Source organism: Apis laboriosa, unplaced genomic scaffold, assembly GCF_014066325.1.
Source record: "Apis laboriosa isolate Shangri-la unplaced genomic scaffold, ASM1406632v1 scaffold45_cov149, whole genome shotgun sequence".
In the NCBI taxonomy this organism is placed as follows: domain Eukaryota; kingdom Metazoa; phylum Arthropoda; class Insecta; order Hymenoptera; family Apidae; genus Apis; species Apis laboriosa.
In genome coordinates this window covers 564,631-588,986 of record NW_025223361.1, presented here as the reverse complement: position 1 = coordinate 588,986, position 24,356 = coordinate 564,631, and the positions used below count along the sequence as shown (strand labels likewise).

General features: G+C 30.9%; 1 protein-coding gene across 4 annotated transcripts in view; it reads left to right on the top strand.

The window, feature by feature from the left end:
* LOC122716411 (protein FAM102B) overlaps positions 1-24,356 on the top strand; it is a 71,488-nt gene that overhangs the window by 9,720 nt on the left and 37,412 nt on the right. The window contains exon 1 of one of the 4 annotated variants that reach the window (XM_043939450.1): positions 20,571-20,663. The exons of the other annotated variants lie outside the window; for them this stretch is intronic. The gene's annotated coding sequence lies outside the window, so the exon portion shown is untranslated. Of the gene's footprint in view, positions 1-20,570; positions 20,664-24,356 lie in introns of those variants that run through there. 4 annotated transcript variants of the gene reach the window in all.

The following is a 24,356-nucleotide window of genomic DNA, read 5'->3' as shown; positions in this document are numbered from 1 at the left end:
GTGTAAGTACAAGATGCACGCGATATAAATTCCAGCTACCGGTTTCAACTGACATATTTCGTTGATAGTCGTAGTCAACACCGGATGTGTGTCTTAATGCGAACACTTGATATTTAAATTTGATAGACTTTTCGTTTTATTTTTTTTAATTCTTCTCTGTTTCTTTTTCTTTTTACATTTTATTTAGACTGTTAAATTATATACTGTGATTATTTGAAATATTAGAGAGAAGTAGAACTGTATTAAATCATTTGTCATAATTGGGTCAAATGTTTGTAACATCCCATTTGATGAGATATGAATGAAATAGCGTTTTGCAATTCGTTTTATTTCCTAAAATAAATCGATATCAATATCAGATCATTTGTAAAAGTAATGAATTTAGAGGAAAAGACAATTTATGATGATCATCGTTGAAAATTATGCGTTTTCTTTTTAAACGAATGGTAATTTTATCTTTAGCTAGACAGCTAAAAGATAAATTTTTATTTTTATTCCATGTTCGCAAATTAGAAATGAAGAATGAACAGGTTATGCATATAAATATGCATATGGAAAGAAGTTCATTTTTTTTTTCCTGATATTGATAATATTATAATTTTTTTTTTTTTTTTTTATTAGTTACTGATAATATTTTCTATTATTAGTTTAAATTTCGCGATTATATGGCTTACAATTCGTGTGCAGCGATGATTTTAACGACTAAGTTAAGCGTAAAACAGAATATTTCGCAATTTTTTAAAAAAATAATGAAATTTCAAGATCATTGAAATACTAGAGAATTGTATTTTTTAACGATCTCCAAAATACTTTTTAATTAACATTATTTATAAATTCATTATTCTTTTAAAAGATAGTAAAACATTTTTTCTCATTTGTAACGATTGTTGGAAACAAATTTATTAAAAACTGTTACCATATGTGAACGAATCGATGATTATAAAATTTAAATTAATAGCAAAGAATAATTATACAATATTATGCAATTCAAAAATTATCAATGAATATATTTTTATTATTTTAAGATATTATTCTGAAATACGTCTTGCTACATTCATTTAACAAAAAATTTTCAATTTTGATCACATTCCTCTATAAATTTTTGAGACTTTTTTTTAAAAAACGTGGTCCATTTTTGCAGACATTATATCCTGTCTTTTCTAAACTTGCGATATGATATATATATATATACCTATAACACGTAGACGTAGTAGTAAATTTGTTAGTAGAGCATTTTGAACGAGCATCTGGAGACTAAAAGGAAGGGAATTCCTTATTACCCTCGACGATGTGTTTACTGCACCATAGGCGCCTGCTTCAAGAGACACATGGCAACTTTGTTCGAAACTTTAAATGAGAAAAGTAAATCTGAGATGAGAATTCTACTCTTTGAAGCATTAATTCCAGAAGACATTGTGTCTACGAAAGTTCATATAATATAAAAGTTGATATATATTTTTTGAATTATTAAATCCAACGAACGATTCTTCGAAATATACCTTGAACAAATTTATCTTCCGAAAACTTATATCTGCAAATACATTTTTTTAAATATTTTTAAAATTTACAAAATTATCGATATTCAAACAAAAAGTAATTCTTCAAATTATTTATTCACCAAAACCGATTGTGTCACAATTCGATATTTCACAATATATAAATTACTTATTCACCGTCGTCCATCTAAGAATATCGTAAACGAGACGTCCTTACAATTTTCCAACTTTTCTCGATAAATTTCTTTTTTTAATAACCAACACTGAAACAGGTATTAATCAATAATTTGTATCAGCCTCAATATATATATACATATACATTCTCTCTTATTTCTTCCACGTACAAAAAGGGGGAAAAAAGGAAAAAAAACGAATCGAAAGAGACTGTATAAACGAGAAATTAGCACAGTCCACGATACTATTATTAAAAACGGAAAGAAGGGAAAAGTTGAAGCCGCATTATCATCCTGAAACTTCGCCACGTTCCGGTTTATCCATAATCCCTTTGGCACGGGATTTTAAATCGATGCGAATGGTGATTTCCTGGAAACGAAATCAGCGAGGAAAATGAGTCACGTATAGGAAGGGGAGGGGGGGGAAGAGAGTATATTGTTCTCGATTGGAAGTTTTCGGACCTTCTTCCCTTTTGTCCCTCGCTCGTGTGACGCCTTGGAGAATACCGGAAGCCGGCTGGACCGTTGCCAGAATGGCATCCCACCCATTTTTATTATTTCCCGATTGGTATTTCCATTCACTTGGATTCGCTTTTTTTCCTTCCACGGCCGTAAAGTCGCCGGAGAAGCTTTGGAAATTTATCGCGAGTACTGATTTTTTACCCGTGAACTTTGCCCTTTTCCGCCGCGGAGACTGGTCGACGCCAACCGATAACCGGAGCTGGAGGCTCGTTTAATTAAACGACCACGCAGTTTTTTTTCTTTTTTTTTTTTTNTTTTTTTTTTTTTTTTTTTTTTTTTTTTTTTTTTTTTTTTTTTTTTTTTTTCTCTTTTCGGTTGATAAGTTTAATCGCGGCAATCGCTGGCTGACCTCGTAATTAGTCACTTCTTCGGCATTGGTCTTTGAAGCATTGGTATTCGAAACTTAACATTGAGACTTGTTTCGATGGGATATCTTTTTATTATTGTACAGGACGAAAGAATATTGGATAAATTTGAAAAGAATGAATTTGTAATAATGAGAAACGCAAGTAATATTTATAATATATATATATTGATTTATTTGTAATGATTTTTGTTTATTTCAGTTTGTTGCTCTTTTTTTTAATTATATGCTAGATAAATTGGTTAATAAGTTAATGAAATAAAAAAAGTCTGATTTTAAATTTAACCATATATCTTTAATATCTCAGTTTAAAATCGATTCGCACGACCTTCCATTAAATTTCTCTCGTCAGATCAAAGAGAGAGAGAGAGAGAGAGAGAGATCTTCCCGTGAACGTGGTGCGCGACCTTCCAGTGAAAGGACCTTCGAGAAACAACTGTATTGCGAAAAACTGAGTTTCTGGCTATACGTGATTTTGATTGATCGATCACCTTTAAGTTCTTTCTAATGACTTCCTATAGTGAGGATTGTAAAACGAATTAATGAGATATATGCATGTTTCTTTTTTTTTTTTTTTTTTTCATTTATTCTTCTCGTTTTCCTTGATAAGAATTTCTCGTGGAAATTACGGCACAGAATTTTCTGAATTTCTCAAGCATCGATCTCAAGAAAATCCACGAGTTATGAATAATCCAATTGATAATTTAATTTAAGGAATGTTTGACGAGTAAAATTTGCATGATAATAATCGTGATTTAAAAATTAATTACATATTAAATGAATTCATTTTATAATATGTAATAATCTGACATTAAATATTGAAAGTACAATTATATCTTAATGCTCTTTTGTGTTACGTATATAAGATAAGGAAATAAATATGTTAGAAGAAAAAACTATAAATTTAAAATAATTATATTATATGCATAATTCTTTATTTCAGAAAAAAAAAACAATACTTAAATTCTCTTACTTCTATATTAAATATGAATATATAATAGATAAAAAAAAACTTGGAGAAATTGTATCTTGAAAATTTTATTTTGAAATTACAACAAAAATGTACAATGATCAGATATAATGGATGGCTTTTCGTAGAGATTGTAATTTAATATCAAATTTTCGATGATTGTTCGATCTTTGTAGGGAAAATGATACGTGTACTCTTTGACGTCTATAGACACATAGTATATAGGTATATCCGTGAAAAAGTTATTATAGGAGAAACACGATTCCTTCGGATCTATGTCAGTGAGAACGATTTAAGTTTCTACGAGATTTCTCTTTCACGTAGTCCTTTTGACTTTGCTCGAAGATGTATCTCTCGGTTCATCTACAGATAACTCGTAACAAATTATTAGCACAAATGCTGCGTTTGAAGCAATATATTGCTTAATCTAGAAGCAAATTATTACTTCAAGTTAAATATAGCAATACAATAATTTTTCTAGCAATCTGAAATCTAAACTCCAATGTCTTTTTCAAACAAAAATTTTGCAATTTTCATTCCTTACCTCTATTGAACTGTTAATTTCTTTTTTTAACAAAATTTCCATAATTTTTCATTAGGTTTCGTAAACTTTCTACATTACTCCCCTATTTCTATATTATTTTTTTAACAGTGTCATAATTAGTAGCAAAGATTTCGCAACTCGTCTATCATTCTTAAACAATTTTATTAAACATCATTTGTATAAATTTTCATAATTATTAACTAAGATTTCGTAACTTTTACTTCTCTCAGTACCACTAATAGCCCCATTTTTTTTAAAACTTTCAAAAATTACCAGCGAAAATTTCGTAACTTTCATTTCCCCAATTTCAATGTTATTTTTCCAAATAAATTTTCATAATTATCAACAAAGTGTGATTCGTAACACTTTTCGTTCTAACAATAAATTTCCACCGTTACTTTTCCAATGCAAATTCTCACAAATTATTGACAAAGCTTATATTAGTATATTAGTAACCTTCTAAATATTATTTTTCTGACAAAACTTTTACAATTATCGATTGAAATTAATCTCCAAGCTGTAGAGCTCGACACGCCCGCGAGATAATATATATAGTATGTTCAGTTGGAGGGAAGTGCAACAAACGAATCGCAAGTGGGCCGTGCGATTCACCCTCGCAGGGTGAGGGAGCGCGTGTAATCAGATCGAGATAAGCGTTTCGATTTAACGTGAAAGGCTGGTTTCCCGGCAGCTGGTCTACCTTGAACCATGACCTTCCGTGGAATCGGCCGCTGGAATAAAGGGCTGGAAATAGAGCGTCCACGAGGATCGGGAGACAAGATTGGGCGGGGGTGGGTGTAAAATGGATTGCGCGCGTGGGAGACAACGCGAAGTTCGCATGAATCTCGTGAGAAAGGGTTGAAACATGAGTTCTCGCGTGGCAAGGATATGGGTTTTGTTATTAATGCATTTGCCACGATGCTAATAAATTTGGCATTTTTTCCTTCTTCTTCCGAGGCCGATACGTTTAAAAAATACAAGTGCAAATTGTATATTCAAGTAGTAAGTAAGTAAATATTTTTAGTCTGTACGACTTAGGTTATAATATGCCAAGATGAAAATTGTAAACAATATATTTTTGATCTAAAGAAACAAAGTTTATAAATTACGAATTTTTTTCTCATGATAAAATATATTTTATTGAAACAGAAAAATAATTATATATATATATATTATTATTAGAGATAGATTAGTAATCTTGTCATTGTACAACAATAGAAATCAAAAAATTTCTATTCTATCAGTTTAGAAAATTTTTTCCACAAAATCTTGAAGTTCAAGTTCGATAAAATTAATATTTACATTAATTATAGAATATCGTCCAGGATTCCAATATCAATACATTAGAAATCGAGCGCAAAGAAATTGATATTTTCACGTCTGCTCATCTTGATCGATTTCGATCGATCAATCGAACGGCACGGATTCGAAAGCCTCCCCCTCCTCCGAAAGAAAAGCGACAGTAAGAAACTTCAAAGGAGAAACGCGCGATTCTCTCCACGCTCAGAACATCGTTAGAAAGTTAATTCCCGTCCCGGATTCACGAGGCGCGAAAATCGAAAGAGAAAAGTTGGAGGAGGAAAAGAAATCCTGGGGGAGGGGGGCGTGCGTGCGAAATCCCTCCCCTCCTCCCCCACGGTCGATCGCCGGCTGAGAGAAAGGGAGGAAAAGGAGGAGGAGACAAGTTGGGGAGGAGGAGAGAAGGAGAAAAGCAGACGAGGGCACGGCGATAATGGACAATGTCCTGTCGTCCGGTGTGCCCCGGTCATGGAAGCGAGTGACCATCGTCGAGGACCTGACACCGCTTCAATGTGTCGTGATGAGGAAACACCCGATTACAACGCTTGGCGTGGAGAGAGAGAGAGAGAGAGAGAGAGAGGGAGAGGGGGAGGTATGGAATATATTTCTGCGTGTATCCACGGGAACGATTATGTCGATACTCCGCCGCGCCATTGGCTCGTATAACCGTGCGCATATCTGCCTTAGGTAGGGGGTAGAGCTGTGGGGAGATACGTTACGGAGGGATCCTGCGTGTCATCGAGATGCTCACCCTGATTTTTATCGACTCGAGGGGTCACGTTACAGAAGTGTCTTCGGACGTGTTCCGCCGCTTTAATCGTTCTCACGTACCGTGCAGACCGCTTCCTGACCAAGATCGACGTTTATATTTAGCATCGGATACGATCGGTCGATGGTATCCGCGAGGGTTGAAGTTTCGAGCATTCTTCTTTCGATCGCCATAGTTTTCGATTAACCCGTCTTGGCTTAATTGCGAATATGATTTACGATTTGATTATATTGATAATTATGGTGAAAGTATAATTTATATTAAAGAAATTAGAAGATCTTCCGTATTATCTTTATTTGAATATTCGTTCGGTAATTTGTGGATTGTCAAGTTTTTTTTACGGTTTATGTTTATGGGCTTGGAATTATTTATGTTAACATAATTACAGATCTCTTAGGATGGTCTTCTAATTTTATTTAATTCAGAGACAATTAACTAATTACTTCTGTGGCGATAGAACATTTTTTAATTTCCCTTAATTATCTTATATGAGAGGGAATATTATGTGAATATTAGAGGTTGGAAGATGGAAAAATATTTTAATATCTTCCATTTTTTTTTTCTTTTTTTTTTTTTTAATAAATTTAAGTCGAAGCAATTTAATTATTTAAAATAAATATTTCGATTGGATAATTACATGTTTCAGATCTTCTCAAAACCGACGAGAATATTTTATTGAAATTTATCATTGGAGATCAACTCGATCAAATCCAATTTTATATCGTTTCGATAACGAGTGTCGACGAATATCCACCAAAATTCCACGCGACGTAACACCAGTCAAACCAGTTTGTAAGTCGAGCAAAAATTACACGGTCGAAACCCCCCGGATCCGGGATGGTCCAGCCCTTGGAATGTTCTTTCTCGCGACATAAATTCCGGATACGAGTCGCGTGCAACTGACAGTGGTGGCATTAAGCGAAAAAACCAAACTGGTCTGCATATATTTTGTATATATTTATATACATTTTGCGAATTGTCAAGAACACTCTATGCAGTTTTTTTATATGCTAATTATTCGAGAGATAAAACCAAAAACCGCTTATAGAATTATATAAGCGCGTTCACATGACGGAGTACTGTATAGAATCGATATATAATGCGGCTACTTTGTGTCCAGAATGAGATGAAGAAGAATCGGTGAACCGTGTCTGAAAGAAGAATACATCTGAACGTATTAATATGCTCGGTAGAATAATTAGACGAAAATATTTATTTTAACGAATATTCATTTATTTCTACAAAAAAAATTTTTTTTCTAGCACACAGTATTAACGGGCAAATTTCATGTGGTTCCACCTTTAAATGGTTACTTTCTGAAACAACTCTGGTCACACTGGTTTCATCCTCGAATTATCTAATGCTTGACGACACGATCGTGTGGCCGGGAACATTAATCATAACGATCGTAACAATCAACAGCGGTAACTATCGGTGACACTGTCCTCAGGAAATCACGTGCCCCTTGCACGGGCTAAGTGTCATAGTCAGAAGAGAATCCGTTTCGCGTGGGTGGTCCGTTCGATCGTTTGAAATTCCGCGATGCTCGCGCATGCGCGAACGTCCCAGCCAATCCAATCCTTTCCTCTCTTTCCATCTTTCTCGCTTCTTCCTCTTCATTCAGCTTTTCTACGGAGACACTGTTTCGACGAATGGAAAGAAAGAGACAGAAAGAGAGAGAGGAAAAAAAAGAAAGAAGCGTGGGTGGGACACGTTAGCCTACATTTCTCGCCATTTCGCAGAATCACGCGAGAACTGAAACACCGTGGTCCGGGAACTTTGTGTTCGGTGGCCGAGTTGGCAGGAGATTTCATCGAGGTGGACCTCGATCGATCCGCTCGCCCCGAAGAACGACTCCGAGCCAAAGAAGAACCGTTGTCCGAAACCGGCTCGGCTTTTCTTTTGCATCATTTTTTACCGATGATCTCGTTTAGATGGCCATCTACATTTGTTACGTATTGTTGTATCATCGTATCGAAGTTATCGAGTATTAACGCGGAGAGGAAAGAGTTGCTTCGTTTTCTATCGAAATATGATTTGAAGATGAGAATCGATTTGCTGTTTCCTTTTTTTATCCTCGTATCGAATTGACGCTGTTATCGAATAATGAAGGATGACGAATCTCGTCGTCAGATTTTGTAATAAAAAAATAATATATGATGCAAATAACCATTTATAAAGCTGCTTTATAACGTTGTTTTATCGGACAGTTGCAAACGATGGTTGAGACCGTTAACCATTTGTTACACGATGAAAGCTTTTGAAAGGTTAAATATAGAAACGAATCAGTTTGAAGTTTTATAAAACTTTTTTTCTACAAAATATAGAAAAAGTATTGCAATTCTATTAACTAAGGAATAAATCTTAGAATATGAGAAATTGTGTAATTGTTGAAAATTTTCAGCAAATTTGGAAGATACATTGATAAGTTTTGTCGATATTATTAAAAAGTAATTATGATATTTTTCGTTTCTCCAACAGATATACAGTGATGATATGAGATAAAATTATAAATCGTTGCACCATATAGTAACACTGGATGATATTCAATGACGATATAATACGAGTTTAAACCCACCTTAATGCGTAATGTAATATCGCGTTCTTGAATTTTTCATTCTCAATGATAAATGGTCGGAGAAATAGACATGAAACAACTCTGAAGAGAACTCTGATAGTTTTAAGAAGTAGAAGGATAGTTCGAGTCGTTTCACTTATACGAACATACACATCAGATTATTGCATATGAAACAATCGATTTTACAAATGTGTAAAATAAAATATAACGTTAAATAATAATTCATTAAAATTTATAATAAATGTTTTATCAATCAGTATAAAAAAACAAATTGGATATTTATGATAAACTGCAACTTCAATATATGAATTAACAAAGCTCTCTAGGAGAAAGGATTATATTAAAAAAAAGACAAATAATCTATTGTCAAGTAAAAGTATAATATTCCATGTTGGAACAAGCGACCTTGCTTTCAATAAAATCTTTACTAAACTTTAGAAATCTTATTAAACATTCTTTCATTCTTTCGTCTGAAACGATCTGATACTCACCTTGCTCACGTTAATATAAAACTTGATTTTCCTCAAGAAGGAAGTCGCCAGTCAACGCGTGTCCTTCATTTCCACTCGGCCTGTTCTGTATTTATCGCTCATTAAATCCTTCACCGCATTTAAAATATGCGTTTCCTGCACGAGTATATATGGATTTTCCAACCAGAGTATTCCATCCATCTTTTCATCATTAAACGTACACATCGGACACCCCAATCGGACTTTTTCTTCTTCTCTTTTGTCCTCCGCGTCTCTGTCGGAAGAGCGAGAAGCTTCGGGGCAAAACTTGTTACCCCACTTTTTCTTCGACTTTCCTTCTTTTCTTTTTTTTCCCCTTTTTCATCATCACCTGTGTACATCTTTCTCCTCCTATTTTTCTTTTCCATGGTTCACGATTTTAGTCTCGTTCGGGTTTCATTCGTTTCGTGTAATTCGCACGAATTTGGAAATTCGCCTTGTTGTCGGAGGAAGTTGGTAATACCTCCATTTCTCGAAACTCGTCACATCCGGTTTGAAACAACGATTGGAGATTTAGAAAACGTTTCTCACTCGTTCTTTAAAAGTTGGCTTTATGGAAATTGACCAGATATGTTAATAATTTCGTATCAATTTCTCGTAAGTGGTTTGACCAGTGATACAATTAGTTTTGATTTGATATGTTTTAATTAATGGTATTTCATATTTTTCGATTTGATGGAACGATTTGATCTCGTTTCGTTTTTCAAATTTTCGTCGAAATTTCTTTTTCCATGTTTCGAATTAAAATTTGTTTCCAATGGTTTTTTATCAGTGATGATATTATCATTTTGTTCGGCGAAAATAAAAAGTGTGGAAGGGAAAATGATAACAACGTGCGAATTTTAAGATAATTTTAGAAAGGTATAATTTATTTGGAAATTATTTCATAAGTGGTCATTTATTTTCCAAGAATAGAGATATAAATTTTAAAAAATGAAGAATTATTGTACTTGCTATCTAATCAATTTGATAATCTCTTTTCACTTTGATAAAAAATCAAAATTGAATCATGACAAATGTGTCACGATATACTTTGTTAAAATGTTATTACATTTTTATAAATAATGTTTAATATTTATGATTATTTGTTTCTTTTTTAAATAAATACTAAACACCAATAACAAACATCAAATTATCTTACACGTTATAAAAATATTACTAAAAAATTGTTATCTTAAGAATTATTTTAAATTTAACTAAATTTAAAATATCGCCAAATTCAAAAAGATAAGAAAACACTGGTAATCAAAGAAACTCTTATTTAACCAAAAATATAAGCCACATAATTACAAACATCCTGTTTTGATAAAATAACTGGATTATTTTTATCCGGATTGATTAAACGAGTCCCAATTATCTCCTTTCTCTTCCTTCATTATATAGTTCAACCACTTTTCCTATAACTTTTTTTCAAGAAACAGAATTAATACCTTGTTGAAATCAAGTTACTTGCTCGTAAAAGTGTTTCATCCATCGATAGTTTTCTCGTTAAAAGAACTCGGTTATGCAATCTTCCTCCGCGATGCCGCAAGGTTGAAAAATCGGAATGCAAAAACAAAATGTGTGAATGCAAAGATCCGAGCCACTATCCGTCATTGAAACTCGGTTTCCGGAAAAATATTCCTCCTGTTTTGAATATTCATCGGATGCATCGTTTGATTCAAGGAAGCAAAGTTCAATTTTAACTTATAATCGAATTTAATTTGTTACAACGATTGCATCATTACTCTCGCATTATTATTCTCGCTTTATTTTTATATATCTTAATTCTTTTAATTATACTCGACAGTATATTTGAGTGAATTAGCATCATTGTAACAATAAATAAAATGTACGTTATAATAATATTAAGAAAAACGTACGAAAGTATCATTCATGAAATAACGAATTTAAACTCGAATTCGAGGTCGCCATTAAATCAAATGTAAAGTCAGCGAATAAATTCAATCGGATCACATTCGATTAAATAAAAACGAATTGATTTCGTTGCAATAAATTATTTATACGAATCATCCTTTACGTGGATTCTTTTCTGAATAAAATAGCAAAATTTCGGGATTCGAAACTTTTCGAGATTTCGAGCATTTCATCCCTACTTCAATCTAATTAATAATCGAAAGTATAATTTTTATTCTATTCTATACAAGAAGAAATAAATCTCGATTATTACGCTATTACTTTAACCAATTTCATCCATATGGACCATCGATTTCCATATCAAATGCATAACCACGACGATCTATTCGAAATAACCGCATCGTTATAGGTTGGCCCGTGTTTGTTCAAGTTTGAATGAACTCGTTTCGCGAACTGCTTCGCTTTCCTTTATCTCAGAGCTCACCCTTCATTTTGCTCTTGTGCGTGCTTCAGCCCCGAGCTCCTCGAGCCGCTCGAGCAAAACTCACGAATTCGACACCGACAAAACGAAACTCACCCCTCTCGCAAATATTTCTTCTTCCTCCTTTGCATATTTTCATTTGATGCCACTTTTTCTCTCTCCTTCTCCAAATCCTTCTGCAAACTCCTCCTCCTAACTTTTATCTTTATCTTTTTCAGTTTCTCCCTCCAGTTTTCTTTCACTCGGAATTTCCCTCGTGTTTCCACATTTCCGCCGCTCCACGAGCGTCTCGCGTTCCCCATTTCCAAAATTCCTCCTTTCCACGAAACGCTTCCTCCTTGCATGGATTTCTCGACTGGTCAGATATTAGGAGGGCAAGAACGAATTATGGTTATGTCAGGAACGAGAAGTCAGGGTCGTCGAAGTGCAAGGTTATGTTTCGTTTTTGGGACACTATTATTGTCTAAATATTTTTTGATATTTTTTTGGTAATAATCAAATATGGGTGAGATGTAATAGTTCTTGGGAATTTGGTTATAAATTACTTAACCTAATCTAATTGATAATTGATCTCGCCGTTTATTATCAAAAAAATATAATAAATGTTTGGAATATAAATTTGGATTGTGTGTGTAATCAATATCTAGATTCGTGATAAAAAGGGATAATCTAATCTTGTTTTAACAGTCTAATTTAGCTTATTTTTATCTAGTCTAATTTAATTTACGTCACACGTAATCTTATTGATATCGATTTCGTCTCTATTTGTATTATAAAAAAATATAATAAAGTTTTAAGAGAGATGTTAGATTACAATAGATTCGATCTTCAAATTCCTCATCTCGTAAAAAACGATCTCTCTCTCTCCTTCTCTTCCTTAAAAGAACAACCTAACCTCTTTTAACGAAGAATAATAAATTTTAAATCAACCTTGATTTTCTCAGTTTTTTTTTCGTAGGATCTCTGGCATTTCCGCATATTTATCCTTTGCTCGTATTTCTAAAATTCTTGCAACCTACACAATATCCGTCTCCTCCTTATACGTTTCTCGTTTAATCAAGTAGCCAGGAGCCAGGAACGAAAATTAACCACATCAAGAACGATGGTCAGGGCCGTGAGTTCAGCCAAAGTGCAATGCCAAATAATTACAGGGTCAGAAGGATTTTCATTGTCCGGCCTTGGCCGAGTCTCTGTTCACCTATGCTCCCGGATACGGATGTTCGTTGTCCACGTGTTGGCTCGTCCTTGACAGAAAGACAGAAATTCTCGTGGAAATTAATTCCCTCCTCCTGTCGCGCTTCCTTTTACGAACTAAGGAGCTTATTCTCGAAGAAAGAACCACTACGAATAAACCGCGACGGAATCGAAAAGGGGATATTCGCAAGGAGAAGGAAGAGAGGGAGAAAGAAACACGACGACATTTGAGAATTGTTCTCAACGCCGAAACACGAGGTTGAATCGCTTTGAAGCCGACGCGACGCTCGAACTTCCTCGTGGACATCTGCAAAAAGGGTTATTTGTTTCACGGGCGTCTCCACTCGCAGGGGCGTAGTCAACCGCGCCAAGGCCCGATGCCAATACAGCGCTTGGACCGCGTGAATTTCCAGCATCGATTGCTTAACCTTGACCGATACTAACCTATGTCCGTCCGACATTCGTGCGACATTCGAAACGAATTTGCTCGTGTGCACCGGATTGTCTTTCGTGGTTTTTGGATTCGTGATGGAGATAAAAGATTTGGATTTGATTTCTTCGAAGATTTGATATCGAAAATGGAATGTAAGGTAAGGAGTACAAATTTTGTTTTCTCTGAGATTGATTTGAAAACTAATCTATATTGTAGTTTTGATTGACTTTTATTATATTTTACGTTTGATAAGTGATGATTCGATAGAATTATTTTAAATATTGAAAAATATAATATACTTTTGTATATAATAACAAAATATCGAATCTTGCTTGATAATTTCATTTATTTTATCAATTTATATATAGTTTATATAATCGCCATTAGATTGCAGCACTTAACACTATCTTCGGAATTAGGCACGAAAGCGAAATATGACCTAACCTTATTCTATTACTGGACACAAGTGAAGTTGTTTGAAACTCGAAGATTTCCTATCGAATATCGATACATCGATAGTTCCAATCGTTTTCTCTAAATGACATTCTCTCGAACTTCATATTGTCCAATTTCGACGAATAGATTTGAACAAAAGGTTACCAATAATAACGATCGCGTGTTCAGCGTTGATCGACGCGGTCAGTGCTCGATTGCAGTTTCAATTTCTCGGCCAGCACGTAACATAAAGCTTCCATAGTATACATACACACGATCGAACCTACGACGTTCATCTTGACGAACACAGCCGCGAGAAATCTTTCTTTGAGAATCATCAGAATCGTCAACTGTGCTAGATATTTAGTTAACACTCGAGAAACTTATCGATTAGTCGGTGGCACACGCATATGACGTGCACACGGTGTGATTTCAAGTGTTGGTGGGTGGCCCCGCACTCCCTTCCTTCCGTTTGACTCCTTTGCATCCCTTTCGTTGGATCGTATACGTACCAAACGCAAACCCATCCAGACGGCAGATAACGAGTTTTCTTCCACGAGAGTTTTCAATAACGATTTCAGTTAGAAAGTTAACGGACCATCTATTTTGCTGCTTCTACAATCGAAACTGGAACATTTTTCGGCCTATTGCTATCGAACTCTTCGTATAATGTATCGGAAATAAACGCCTTCTACCTTTTTTCTCGATCGATCCAGATTAATTTGAAGATAAGTACATAATACGAAAATAATAATAATATTCGAGTAAAGTATATACATATTTGAAGTAGGGAAAAGATTTAAGGTTGAAGCTTATTTTAAAATTGTGGATAATTTAATTTTGCACTAGATGAAGCAAGAAAGAGAGAAAGAAAAACAGAATATGGCGGAGATGAAACTCTATTACTAACCTAAAAATATATGTTGTACATAGAAAAGTAAAGTTAAGATACTATTATAAAGATAATTTGATATAATTATAATGTATAATTATGTTTCTATCTGAATAGAAATTAATATTAATTTTATTAAAAGAGTTTGCACATTTTTAATCATTGTAAAAATAAAAAATCTTACTCGATTTGATTTGTTGATAATTCTAATTAATGAATATTTTTAAATTCCAAATTTTATATTTATTTTAGTCTCGAAAATTATGTTTTAAATTCTCCCCATTTTTCTTACTTCTTTCATTTTGTATACAGATAAAAATTTATTAAGAATATTTATACAATATGTTATGAAATAATTATCTTATTTAAAAATTATATTTTAATTAAAATTTAATTACCAATCTACAATTGAAAATATAAGCTCAATCTATGTTTATATCCAATTGGCAATGATTCTTTAGTTTACGATATTTTAATTCTGATCGCCTTGCGTCTTTTTTAGGTTATGTAAAAATCAAAGAGTTGACAAGTCGTGGGAAGAAGCCACGTTACTCGTTGAAGATAAAAAAAAAAAAAAGAAAAAGAAAAGAAAAGAAGAATAACGCATATGGTATGCAGCTTGTTAGATGTTTTTTCGACTTCTCTCAACAAAGAATTAAAAACGAAATGATAAATAGAGTTAAGAAATTCGATCGATGAGAAGCATCGATATCGAACGAAAATAAGTCATTGTCAATAAAATTTTCGAAAACTAGGATAGATTTCGCGCTTTTAAATTTCAAATTTTCTCATTTCTGGATGAAATGGACGTTTGAAATTCACTTGGTCTAGTACTTTCATGGAAATGGATTATGTATTAAGGTCGATATCATAAATCGAGGTAACTTTCCGGGACATGTTGACTTTGCGAATTTGCTAATATTACCAATTAGGAATTAACCTAGATGATTCTTGGATGGAAAAATTGGGGAAAATGATCATCGAATTATTTTGGTTTAAAGCAGTGGTTTTCAAATAAACTGTGATTAAAAAAAATGAAGGATATTACTAGTATTTTTAGTTACTAGTAATTTCTTAATAACTTAATGAATTTTAGTTACTTATTTTAATTCATTCAATTATTTTAATTTTAATTAAATTTAATTCAAACTTTTCATTTTTATCAGGATTACTCACAATCTAACATTTCTTTTTTTTTTTTGACAATCTTTCTTTTTTATCTTCTCAAAATCGAAGCACAGTTTAATTGATATTGTTTTTAATATACATTCGCGAATTTTTCTTCATCTTTTACTTTAACGATGATGGATAAAAATACGACCACGCGATATCCTTTCACACGATTCAATGCAATTAAAGTCAATCGAATTGAGTCTTAGCTTATAGTATATATTCGTTGACATATAGTATAAGTATACATATTTGAGAAACTTTATTTTTGTTTTATTTGTTTGAAATAAACGAAGATGAAAAATGACCATGCACTTCAGGGAATTGAGAGCTCATCTGGTACCGGTTCGTTTTATGGAATTGAAACGCTTCCTCGTGCTGTCTTTTCGCCACATAGCTCGACATATATTTAAAAATATATATATATATATATTTTTTCTTGGTAAAAAATGTTTATTCAATCCTTTGGGGTATATGTTTCCACAACACTGATTCTCATATTGGATATGTCACACTTATAGGCATATAAAGAAAATTTACTTTGTATATATCATTTTCTGATAAAAATTATATTTTTTTAACATATGAAATAAGTGATTAATTTTAATATTTATTTTTATATTGATTAAAATGATATAATGCTGCCTTAAAGAATATTACTTATAAGTAGTTTTAAAAAGTTTTAGATTTATAAATAGATTACATATGTTTATCCAAATTTCAATATTTATGAATGTATCATACAGATTTCATAATATAAATTTTATTTTAGATAATTTGTGAGGAAATTGCTAAATTGAAAATTGAATAAAATCTACATAGTTGCTTTTTTTATCTATAATAATTAAAATCAATGAAAAAATGAAAAAAACAATCAATATCATTATTATAATAATTGAATATATAAAATAATAATCTCTAATAAACAATATTATCCAAATATTAATATAAATTACTATAAATAAATCTGAATATTATTTATTGTCCACGAAGCATTGTAAAGATGAATTTTATTTAGAAGACATGTGATTCTCGTTTCACCTGCTATTATACAAGTTCAAGAACATGAACCTGCAGAAGAAAAAGCAACATGATTAATGAAAACGATAATTCCATTACGTAAACGTCACTGTCTTGTCTTCCATCATCGACGAACATTCGAGGAACGTCAATAACGTCGTATTATTGAAACCGCGACGCGGTTTCGATTATCTGTCGTCTCGCGTGTACCATAATGTTTCACATTCTCGTGAATTCTCGTCGAGAAAACACGGCTAGCCGGTGTTTAAATGAAAATGAGAAAGCTATTTTCGGTGCGTTTTGCTTGCGCGCCATGTCCATCCTCGCCGGTTTCGTGTTTTGTTCTTTCCATTTCCTGTGCACGATTTAACCGAATTGTACATTGCATACTGTTATTCTCCATTTTGAGCGACTATTCTCCGCGAACAAGAGATATCCAGTGTCTATGATACGTTGTATATGGACTACATTATAGCGTTTAGGATACTTCACGCGAATTCTGGAATCTATAAGTAGAGTGCATATAGGGTGTCCCGGATAAAAAAATTGCCTGCAGATTTGAATTTTGAACAAAAAAAAATGTTTTATCCATCATAATTATTTATTTAAAATTGTATTTTATATTTATTTACAATCATGACAATTTATTTAAAGAATTTAAATAATAAGATTTTTCATAATATTCTAAATATGTTAGTGAAATTTATCGGTTTTTATCTGGAACACACTATATATGTACATATATGCAGAGAGCTATACTGAAGTATTCTGCAAAAATATGCATGTATCTCTTGGTCACAGAGTTTATTAAAAAATAGTAGTCGTTAAGCTAATATTCTCGTGTGTTCTCATACTTTTGTAACATCTATGGGGACAGTATTTTTAGATTTACAGCTGGTACGACTGGTAGCCTTCTTCATCAATTAGAAATAACAAATATTTTTCATCTAATTGTATGAATTTTTTTTTTAAATAGAAACGTTCATTATAAAAATAATTTAAGGCCATTTTTAAGGAAAAGGTTAAGAAAATGAATAATTAAACTCTATTTCAAATATTATATAAGGACTAAAACAGTTATAAAAAATAAAATTTTGAATCATGTTTTAATTTCAATTCTACAGAATCGATATTACGTTGATTCCATAGTTATTTATCGATACAATATTTGATTTACAAATTCTATATCGAAATAAGTTTTAAAGATAGAATTTTATATAATAAAAAATGAGCTTCCATTATCGATTATTAATTTCTTTGTTTTAAAGTTACATTAACGATATCAAGATTTCGTATTATCAATTCTAACCTAGTTCTGTTACCAAAACTCTATAGATACTGTCTAGAATTTTCCAAGAAGTTTCGTCTCAGCCTTGTTGAAAAGCTAGAAACTCCGATTCTTATACTTGTTGCGTTTCATAAGCTGTCTCATTTGTCTTCTCGATTATGTGTGAATTATTCCTCAACGAAGATTTTAATTTTCATTTATTATTCGAAGATAAACTTCATGATAAATGATTAAATTGAATTCAAGTTGAAATAAATTTCTTTTAAAAGCATATGTTCAGCGAAAAATCTTATCGACGTTTCAACATTTTAATTACGGAAAACTGTTAACGTGCTAATCGTGATTGATAAGTCGATTCTTGGAAATAAAATAATAAACAGCTCTTCGCGAAGAATAAAAACGAATAATAATCAAGAATTGAAGATAAATCTACGACAAATCATTAATTAAGTTTTTAATAATTGATGATATAAGGAAAAAATATAAGAAAAGTCAAAAATGAATAAAAATTCATTTGAAAAATTTTCAAATTCGATTTCTTCGAAAAACAAAACTTCGGATAAATAATTATTTTTCCATATTTTGATATAGAATTATCATTTCTTTATCACAATTAACTAAACACCCAGTATATCGCAAATCCTTCATCAAAAATGAGAAACGAACGAATGTCCTCATTGACCACTTTCTTGAGCTATCTTACTTTGATCGTTCTTAACGATGCATAATTAAAAGGAGCGAAATCGTTCCTCGAATTGCGCTTGAAACGTGATGAAACGGGTTAAACTTTGCCGAGTTTCGAAGAAAGCGTTTAATTAATCACGATGACCGTATGTACCGTGGCCGTTCGAGTTTCGTTTTATCGGTCTTGCATAACGCATTACGTGCTGTAACGAACACGTAACGAAACGTATTCGAGCAGGTTCTCTTCCCCTCAACACCTTTGAGTCTTCGAGATTCTTGTTTGAATTCACGAGAAAACAAATCGAACAGATTTGTAGATGTAATTGTAAATTTAATACGAAATATTATGAGGATCTTCTGTTGTGTTTTTATTATTATTTATTAATATAATAATATTTAACAAAATTTTGATATTATCTATTACAATGAACGCAATGTATACATTATTTGAAGAAATTTCAAGCAAGTATATATTTGCACATGCAATATCTGTATAATAAACTATTGAAACGTATCGAAATTATCCCTATTACTTTCCATTATTATTTTAAATTCAATAAATAACAAAAAAATAACAAAAGTAAAAGAACAACGAAAGTAAATTCATTGGCCTGAACAGTTCCTTCATGTTTTTTTTATCTTTTCACTATTTTCACTTAAAATAGATCACACTGACAATATGTTATATTTTCTTATATTTGTATAGAGAGAATTAAATTAAAACAGAGAATAATAAAATTTATATTTTCTATCTTTGTGTAACTTTATAATAAATCGTGATTCAGAATTATTTCAGGTTTCTAGTTTTAATTCTATAGTATATAGAAACAACTATAAAACGTTTTAAACCAGAACAGAACGGACGTAGAATTGCTACAGAATTGATATAATAACAGTCTAAGGAACCGTAACTTGAACCGATATAGGCTTTCATCCATAACAGTTTTTTTGCATCATTTAAATTTCTTATAACTGTTTCAATCAAAAGTTTTATATAATATTTATTAATTCTTAATCATAACAAAAATTTTCTTTCCAACAACAATTAACAATAATTAAAAAGAAAGACAATAATGGTTTGCACTTTGATAAGATTTTTGATTTGCCAGTTAACGAATTTGTAATAAATGATTCTTTATATCTGAAATTAGACTTTTAAACAGATAATACTTATGAGATGATTTATACATTTCAAATTATCGAAATTAAAATTTTATATTTCGGATTTTTCTTCTATTAAAATTTTATTTTGATCGATCATCAATAAAATAACAATGAATTGATATCAAAACTGTCAATGTTTCATAATTGGACAAAGATCTAAAAATTTGGAAATTTCATAAAAGAGAATGCAATATATAATTTTAAATGCAATATCTAAATAACTTGATATCATTAAAATCTCATTTTTTAATAACTTAACCTATGATCTTGTTAGTCCATATTGATTTTGATTTTTTAAGTGTTACATATTTATCTTTCAACAAATAAAAAACTTTATAATAAAAAGAAAAATTTTAGAGATTGTTGTTTGGATAGATCGAGATAAAATATACAATAATTTTTTGTCATTCAATCAATTGCTACTTTGAAATCGTTCTATTATCGAAATATAGCTTGAATATCATCGAAAAATGGAAAATAAAAAAGCTGCTTAGATTCGATGCAGATGAGTGACTTTTCTTATTGCAATAACGGTTATATGATTTGACAAATGTACTATATTTCTAAGGTTAACTGCACACAAATGACAATATCATCATAGATTCTTACAACGACAATTCGGCACTATTCGGTATTTTTCGTATTACATCGTACGATTCCATTACGGAAATTGCCGAAAGATGCCGAAATATTGCGATCTTACAATAGTGCTGCGTCATTCGTGTTCGCCTAGCTTTAGTAATTTTATAATATTGAAAGTGACAAAGTGATTTCAACGTGAATTTAAATTAATATCTATATTACAACTTATTTCAACATTTGTAAGTCGTTTTATGTTTTTAATAACATAATACATATAATTCGATCGTAATTTGCTACGAAAATCGTTACGAAAGATGTCAAATTGTCGTTACGAGTTCACAATGATACTGCGTCATTCGTATTCATCTAGTTTTAATAATTTTGAAAAAGAGTATATATATATATATAGTAATGTTTCAACGTTATACGAATTTAAAATTATATTTATATTGTAACATATTTCAACATTTGTAAGTCAGTTTACATTTCTAATAATATAATATATATAATTCGATTGTGTGATTTTTTACGAAAGATGCCGAATTGTTGCGAGCTCAATAGTATTGCGTCATTCGTTTTTACCTTTAGTAATTTTATAATATTGAAAGTGATATATAAAATGATGGTTTCAACGGTATATGGCTTTAAATTAATATCTACATCGCAATATATTTCAACATTTGTAAGTCTCTTTACATTTCTAATAACATAATATATATAATTCGATCATACAATTCGCTACGAAATCCGTTATGAAAAATTGTCATTGCAAATTTTATAATAGTACTGTTATTTATATATATCTAGTTTTAGAATTTTTTAATATTCGAAATAGTATATACAATGATTTAATTTTAACGTTATGTGAATTATTGATTTAAATCCATTGTTTGATTCGATATCTATATCGTAATTTCTAATTTTTAATAATATAATACGATTGTATGATCGCGTTACGAAAAGATGCCGAATTATCCTTGCGAATTCAATTATATTGCGTCGTTTATGTGTATCTAATCTCGATCGAGAAACAGCGTGATCATGGTATCAGAAGGAAGCACGGAAATAGAGACTAAAAGACGAGCATCAAGACAAGCCGTTTCGGGCAGCCATTTTTGCTCAGTCGCGTTTATTTCTTTTCGTTTCACGATCAACGATTTCTTTTCCCCTCCACCTGTCTTTTTGTTCCTTCTTTCCTAGTCGTTTTTCGAGACTATGCCGCGACCCAATTCTTCATTGACGCTCATTTCTGATCGCGATTTTCCCTCCATATATTTTCCGTTCTCGGCCAGGAAAATACGAATCCTTCCGACATCGATTCACAAGCAACCATCTCTTCGATTTGTTCGTTTCTTTCTTTTTCCTGATTTTTTTTTCTTTTTGCTTTTGGGACAAAGATCATGCCAGATTAATATATATTTTAAAGTATATATATATATATATATATATGTATGTATGTATGTATGTATGTATGTATGTATATATATATTAAATAATTATTATAATATATTTCAAAATTCAATTTTCATTTGCATTAATTATTATTGCATAAATTATTAATTAGATCTTTCAAAAGTAATTCCCACATCTTTGACTCGTTGATTGACGATTATTATTTTAAAACAACCGCCAATATTTTCCAATCAATTTGAACGATTCATTGATATTCTATTATGAGTTATATTTTCCCATTAAGAGAAAATTTTGAAATGGAACAGAGAGAAAAACGATAAATGGTTTTAATTAATCGGTGGGAAAGTGGGTCGGTCGAATGTTGATGAGCTTCTTCATAGATGGTTTAACCACCATTCTCGTTTCGATGAAACCATACGATTCGGCATACGAACAAATGGAACGATGTCTTGGCTCGTGTGGTAACAAGATAATCAAGCTCGATCGTTAAGGGACATTTTACTTAGATGAATAGGTTTCACTCGATTGCTTTGCTTAACTTGACTCATTAATTATGCGTATCGTAGTACTTGAAACTGCGTTGAAATTGGGCTGTTCTGCAAGGGGTTCTTTTTTTAAAACGTTCGCGCCACAAATACTTGAATATACTTAAGATAATCTATACTGTCGTTAGAATGTATTCTTCTGTCCATTCTTCTCGTCAAACATTTCCAACAAGAAATTATTTATTAAATCTGCTTAACTATCATTAATGTCGTGTGACAAGAAATTTTTCTTTGAATTCACTAAGAGTGAACGATATTTTAGATAAAGATAATATGAAAAAGATATAAATGTATAATGTATTATTTGTTTTTCATAATTCTTTAGATTAGATTTATATAGTATCTTCTATTCAATGAAAATTGATAAAAATTGTTTTATATATAAATTTTTTATTGGATCATATAAAGTTTTTTTATCTTTTAAACGGAATTAAAAAATTTTTTCATATTATTAAAGATTAATAATATAATTTAATTCATTTATTTTAATGAAGAATGGAGAAAATAAAGAAAATAAGCAACGAAAAATAATATAGGTAATTTATAATGTAATTGTAAATAAAAACTGGTAACAAAGAAAAAACTTGATAAGCTAGTTTTTTAATATTTATAACAAGTTGGCCTTGTTGAAGTTATCTTGAAACTTGTCAAGTTTTTTATTTTTTCAATTTTTATGCTACCAGATGACATAAAAAAAACAACATAAAAAAATCTATCAAATTTTTTTCTTATAATTTGCAATTATTAGAACACATTAGATTCAATATATAAAATATTTATACATAGACAGTTCTGAGAATTGCAAAAAAACTCATTTCTGATGTCATTAAAAAAAAAATAGAAAAATAAAAGAAAAATCAATTTTAACTTCTGATTCGCACTAGTTTGAAAAACGTCAGCATAATTTTTTTTTTTGTTAAAAAAAAGGCACGTTTTGTTAAAAAATCTGAAATTTTTTTTTTCGTTGTTCTCGACTGTATGAAGTTTCCGCGATGCAAACGTTAATTATAAACCCGTAATCATCTAACGATATATTGAAAAATAAATGTTGATACGTTACTTATTTTTCAATCGATCAATTGACTCTGCCATTTATAAACGAAATGCTTTAAAAAAAGAAAAAAGAGAAAAAAGGAATGACTAATTCGATTTAAATATTAATTGATGATTTTATGACGACAACATCGATCTCAAAATACCAAGGATGTACACGAGGCTTCTTTAGATGATATAAATTATATTGCAATTGTTGCTGCGACATTTATCACACTGATAATTACGTGAAATTGCAGAATAGACGCGTGTAGTTTTGCATTACGAAACATTGTAGAATTTTACTTCGAGATCGATGATAGAATTATCTTTATTATTGGACGAATCGAATATACATTGGAAAATTAAGGCGAAATGCAATTTTATAATGCCATTTTTAATTTTTAGCGAAATTAATAGCGAATGAAAATTATTTTTTATAATATTATTTTTATTTTATTTTTTTTTATTGTATTTTTTACAATATTATTCAATTATTATTTTTTATCCAGTTTTTATGAAGTTTTTTTCAGTAATTTGTTTTTTATTTTTGATAGAGAAGTCATAAGCATGTGTTTATACATTTTTCATTTTTTTATTTTTTAAATTTTCATTTGAATTAATTCGAATTGAAATAGCATTGAAATAATTCATCTTTATCAATTTTTCTTTTAAATAATATTTTTTATTATATAAATATAATTTTAGAAAGAAGAAATTTAAAATTAGATTAAAGAAAATTATTATTTTGCAAAAATTATTAATTTATTTATTTACAATTTATTTGAATTGCAAACGAAGTAACGAAATACGTAATAAATTCTGATCACTTTTGATCCATATTAAATATATTAAGACATATTAAGAAAGATGAATTTTTGCGATAAAATTAGCTGAATTATTCATTTTATCAATTTTTTCCAAAAAACGACTTACATTAAA